A 6,295-nucleotide genomic window follows, 5' to 3' on the forward strand; every position below is an offset into this window, starting at 1 on the left:
ATGGGATTCTCCAGGCCAAAATACTAGAGTGGGTTGCCATTCCCTCCTCCAGGGGACCTTCTCAACCCAGGGAATGAATGGGCATCTTCTGCATTTTAGGCAGATTCTTTACCACTGAGCCCCCAGGGGAGCCCAAGGATGTGGCTTTTAGGCTAGTCCAAGTTCAATGTCTGCCTCTACATCCTACTTGTGGTCCAACCTTGGGCAAATCTCTTCATCTCTCTGTGACTTCATTTCTCTTCCATCATTTATTCATTCATCAGTCAATCTTTAGAGGGCTTACCCACCATGCACCTGGTCCTGTGCTGGGGATTTGCAGTCTAGTGGGGAGAGAGACAAGTATACACATAAGAGTATAATGTGATTAATGCTCTGATGGACAAAGGGCACATGTGTAGGAGAGTAACTCATGAAATTCTGAGGCCCATGAAATTCAGTCTTAAAGCCATAGTCAAGGAAGATCCATTAGCCCCAAGTAATTTATATGTGTGTGTGTGTGTGTGTGTGTGTGTGTGTGTACATATTGCATTTCTGGAAAAACACTAATGTGGATTCAAACTCATAGTGCTTGACAAGAATAATTAAATCTCCTTTCATTTTACCCTCAGATTTTTCTTCTCCCAAGCACCTCAGGATTTTGTTGTGTGGATGGACTTAAACCTTTGCCTTCCTTTTGGGGTGAAGGAAGAAGCCAGGCAGAAATTACATGGTTGTCAATTTCAGAATTCTCTTTGGTTCAGTTCAGTTCAGTCACTCAATCATGTCCAGTTCTTTGCAACTTCCATGGATTGCAGCATGCCAGGCCTCCCTGTCCATCACCAACTCCCGGAGTCTACTCAAACTCATGTCCATTGCATCAGTGATGCCATCCAACCATTTCATCCTCTGTCATCCCCTTCTCCTCCCACCTTCAATCTTTCCCAGCATCAGGGTCTTTTCTAATGAGTCAGTTCTTCATATCAGGTGCCCGAAGTAATGGAGTTTCAGCTTCAGCATCAGTCCTTCCAATGAATATTCAGGACTGATTTCCTTTAAGATGGGCTGGTTGGATCTTCTCGCAGTCTCTTTGATAGATAACAAAAAAGAGGGGGTTGTGGATGCCCCCCTTAGGGCTAATTTTGCCCAGACATCCCAGGAAAGTGATATGTAAGCCAAACACTGAAGGATGAAGAGAGCGGGACAGAGTTCCTGGTAGTGTGGGGGTCTGGGGAATAAGAGGTCATGGCCCTTGATTGGGAGAATTCAGTCTGCCTGGAGCATAGAGGATGAATGAGAGGCTCGCAAGAGGAAGGATGATGGGGAAGGTGGAATGGAGGGAGATGGGAGGGGACAGTGGGCCAAGTCACACATGGCCTTATAAACCTCATCGAAACATTGGGATGTATCAAGAGATAACAGAAAGTGATAACAGAAAGTTAGAGGGTGACAAGATCAGAGTTTTTAAAAGTCCTTATTGACTGCAAAGTGGGAATAGATCAGAGGCCATAAGATTTGGAGGCAGAGGATGAGTGAGACCTGGGCCATGGTGGTGTGACAGCAGGAATGACTGGCTTCAAGAGACATTCCAGGGATTTCCCTGGTAGTTCAATGGCTAAGATTGTGCACTCCCAATGCAGGGGCCTGGGTTCGATCCCTGGTCGGGAAGCTAGATTCCACAGGCAGCAACTAAAGATCCCACAAGCCTCAACTAAGACCCAGCACAGTCAAATCAATTTTTCTCTTTCTTTCTTTTTATTTTTTTAGAAAAAGAGAGAGAGATTCCAGAGTTGGAATCTATAGACGTTAATGACTAGCAGTATATGGAGAAGGCAATGGCACCCCACTCCAGTACTCTTGCCTGGAAAATCCCATGGATGGAGGAGCCTGGTAGGCTGCAGTCCATGGGGTCGCAAAGAGTCAGACACGACTGCGCGACTTCACTTTTGCTTCACTTTCATGCATTGGAGAAGGAAATGGCAACCCACTCCAGTGTTTTTGCCTGGGAGAGTCCCAGGGATGGGGGAGCTTGGTGGGCTGCCATCTATGGGGTCGGACATGACTGAAGCGACTTAGCAGCAGCAGCAGCATATGGGGTAGGGCTGGGGGTGGGGGGAGTATTACCTGTTAAATTGTGTCTCTCATCAAAAAAAGACATGCTAAAGTCCTAGCCCTCAACACCTCAGGATGGGACCTTACTTGGAAGTTGGGCCATTACAGACGTAATTAGTTAAATCAAGATGAGGTGGTGGTGGAGCAGTATGAGTACTACTCCAAGAGAACCGATGTTCTTGTTTATGAGAAAATGGCCATGTGAAGGCAGAGACACTGGGAGGAGGCCCTGTGAAAATGGCAAATTGGAGGGATGTACCCACGAGCCAAGGAGTGCCGAGGGCTGCCTCAGCATCCTCAGGAGAGGCAAGGGTGGATCTCCCTCCAGGTTTCAGAGGGAGCGTGGCCTGTAGACACTGATGTCAGACTTTGTGCCTCGAGAACTGTGAGACAATACGTTTCTGGTGTTTAAGCCACTGGGTCTGTGGTACTTGATTACACCAGCTAAAGGAAACAAATACTGGAGACCAGAGTGCTGAACATAGGCTACTCTGAACTTTGATTTTATAACAATTACAGAGCAAGAGGTGCTGGAAAATGTGAACACAGGCTAAAAGGGAAATGCCCAGAGGCTTCCGATAGATTCAGAAATGCCTGGAGACCCACAGCTGCTGCTGGAACTCAGCCTCCTCACTCCATGGGTTTGTCTGATGGTTTAGATGTGGTGGTGTTGTTGCTCAGTCATGTCCCACTCTTCGTGACCCAGGCAAGAACGCTGGAGAGGGTTGCCATTTCCTTCTCCAGAGGATCTTCCTGACCCAGAGATCGAACCCAAGTCTCCTGCATTGGCAGGGGGATCCTTTACCGCTGAGCCACCAGGGAAGCCCTTAGATGCAGTGGTGTGTGTAAAATTGCTTTGTACACAGAAAGTGCTCTGGGTGTGTTAAAAACTTTGTCTTCATTTTTAATTAAATAAAAACACAAAGTGTTGTGTTGGAGTTGTCCATATAAATAGTTCCCACCCACAGGCCTGCTGACATAGTTCGTGGAGCCCAGTGCAAGTTGAAAATGTGAGCTTCTCGTTCAGAAATTATTGAGAATTTCTGGACAGTGTCAGCAGAGCATCAGGTCAAGCACACAATCCTGTGTACCTGCCCTTGGGAGAGGGGAGCTAGACCAATGGGGAGGCATTAGAATGCTGAGCTGTGCCCAAAGCATCACAGAATCTGACTGGAGGGACAAGGGGAGGCAGGGAGGAAAGGCTCAGGGCTGGGAATGGAGGGATGAATGTCATGTATTGAATGGAGACTGCCCTGCTCAACAGAGGACAGAGGTTCAGCGAGAATGAATGCAAAATACATATAGACAGTTAGATTGGATCTATACTGTGGATAGCCTTTAGTACCAAGCAAGGATGTTCAACTCTATATTTCTATCAGCAAGGGAGAAGCACTAAATATTTTGGAGCAAGAGTCCAAGCTGGTAGGGAGTGAAAAATGGAAAGGGACGTTGGAAACAAAAGCTATAAGGTTTTGAGTTCAGATCAAACCTACTTTGTAAACTATAACCAAAAGAAGACTTAATCCCTCTCCCAGCTCTGTATGCCTGACACCTACTTATGCGGAATCACATCCTTGGTGTGATGGTGTATCATTCCAACCGGTTTAGCACACACCCTCACCCCAAGATATACCTGTTCACCTTTTGGTCTATTTTGTAATAATTGGAGAAGCTACAGAAAATGCCTATACATTTTCTGCTGTTGCTGCTTAGTCACTGAGTTGGGTCTGACTCTTTGTGACCCCATGGACTGTAGCCTGCCAGGCTCCTCTATTCATTGGATTTTCCAGGCAAGAATACAGGAGTGGGTTGTCATTTCCTTCTCCAGAGGATCTTCCCGACCCAGGCATTGAACCCTCGTCTCCTGCTTGACAGGCTGATTCTTCACCACTGAGCCACCATGGAGGCTATAGGTATACATTTAGTATCTCTTTATTAATAACATTTCCAACCTGGTGACTAGGATTTGATGATCTTTTTACTATGGTCTCAGATCATTGTATCCTGAAAGAGAATTTTCTTCTAGAGTATTTTGGGGTCTAGTTCTAGGTCAATTCTTCCTTCAACCCCCACTGAACTTTAATTGCTGCTTTGTCATCTGAGGGCTTCCCTGATAGCTCAGTTGGTAAAGAATCCACCTGAAATGCAGGTGACTCCGGTTCAATTCCTGGGTTGGGAAGATCCACTGAAGAAGGGATAGGCTACCCACTCCAGTATTCTTGGGCTTCCCTAGTGGCTCAGACGGTAAAGAATCTGCCCACAATGCAGGAGACCTGGGTTTGATCCCTGGGTTGGGAAGATCCCCTGAAGAAGAGAAAGGCTACCCACTCCAGTATTCTAGCCTGGAGAATTCCATGGGCTATATAGTCCATGGGGTTGCAAAGAGTCAGATGTGACTGAGCAACTTTGACTTTGTCATCTGAACAATACGGTTAGTTAGGCCCATGGGTGAAATGCCAAGACATCTGTTTATATGTTCCATCATTTCCTCCTCCTCATCAAGTGTACCTACTTCTCTACAATAATGTCCCTTCATCCCACATACCTGTGATCACATGGCAATCATTCTAGCCCAGAAGGCTGCATCAGGATCTCAGGCTTTCTAAATAATTTGTCTTAGCTATAGAGTCAGTGGAGCTGTAGTTTAAAGTGCAGGTAGGGCCAGGAGCATCCTTTGGGTTTCATGCTTGAAAGAAATATTCAAATGTCCCCTATTTCAACCACTACCTTTAACAGTATGATTTTTTGACAATGGGAACAGCTTGTGCCTGTGTGTGTGCTAAGTTGCTTCAGTCATATTCAACTCTTTGTGATCCTATGGACTGTAACCCACCAGCCTTCTCTAGGCAAGAATACTGGAGTGGGTTGCCATGCCCTCCTCCGGGAGAGCTACCTGACCCAGGGATCAAACCTGTGTCTCTTGCATCTCCTGCATTGGCAGGTGGGTTCTTTACCACAACTGTGACCCGGGAAGCCCAGGAACAACTCAAGTCCCGCTAGCTTCCTTTCATCCTCTTTTCTTTTTTCCTCCACAACTGTTTTCTATTCACCTTTTATCCTACCTTTAAAGCAAGAAAAACTGAAACAATTATTTGGTAAATCTCCCCTCCTGTCAAGACAACCAATATAGCAGGAGTGATTGGGCAAGAGCAATTGGCAAAAAAACAATGCTCAAAAAGAGAAATGATTCCTTAAACTCTTGGAGGAAAGGAATCAAGTTTGCACTGGGATCAAACTAAATTAAGTTATGTGGTAGTAAGGAAAAATGTTAATGTCAGACCATTTTCTCCCTTGCTCCTATGTATTCAGTCTCATGGTAATTAAGGTGGGAGGGTTGGGTCTCCACATGAACTTTGTACGACTTAGTGGGTGTAATCATGATAGCACCGTTTATTGATACTGGTTCTGGATTTTATGTCTGCTTATTCATAAACCAACCAAACAAAAAGAAACCCTAATAGGTACAGTGGAAGTCATGGCCCCAGTTATGTAACACAGCTGATGTAACAGATCAAAAGCTGCTGCTGCTGCTAAGTCGCTTCAGTTGTGTCCGACTCTGTGCAACCCCATAGACAGCAGCCCGCCAGGCTCCCCCGTCCCTGGGATCCTCCAGGCAAGAACACTGGAGTGGCTTGCCATTTCCTTCTCCAATGCATGAAAGGGAAAAGTCAAAGCGAAGTTGCTCAGTCATGTCCGACTCTTAGCAACCCTATGGACTGCAGCCTACCAGGCTCCTCCGTCCATGGGATTTTCCAGGCAAGAGTTCTGGAGTGGGGTGGCATTGCCTTCTCCGGGTCAAAAGCTACATCAGCCTAACACAATGGAAGTTGACTTCTCATAACAGTCCAGAGTCGGTGTTTAGCAGGTGGCCTTCCAAGCAGTGATGCAGGGACTCAGGTTTCCTCCACTGGTGTGTGGGACCTTGGGGTCCTTGGCTTCCAGCTGAGAAACAAAAGAGATTCCCAGTGGGAGGTTTTCATGGGTGAGGCCTAGGCGTGGTGTTCCTCTCTTCTGTCCTCAATCCAAGGGCTGTAACTCAGTCTTGTGGCTTCATCTAACCACGTGGGGACTAGGAAACAGATCTATGGGAGGGTCCAGGAGAAGAAACACAGATTATAGGAAACCTCACAGTCCTTGAACCACCAAAGTTCTGCTTCTGCACCAGATCACGTTCAAAGAAATAGAGGTCACAAGAAATCATCACAAG

The sequence above is a fragment of the Bos javanicus genome, chromosome 4 (genome assembly GCF_032452875.1).
Source record: "Bos javanicus breed banteng chromosome 4, ARS-OSU_banteng_1.0, whole genome shotgun sequence".
Taxonomy (NCBI): domain Eukaryota; kingdom Metazoa; phylum Chordata; class Mammalia; order Artiodactyla; family Bovidae; genus Bos; species Bos javanicus.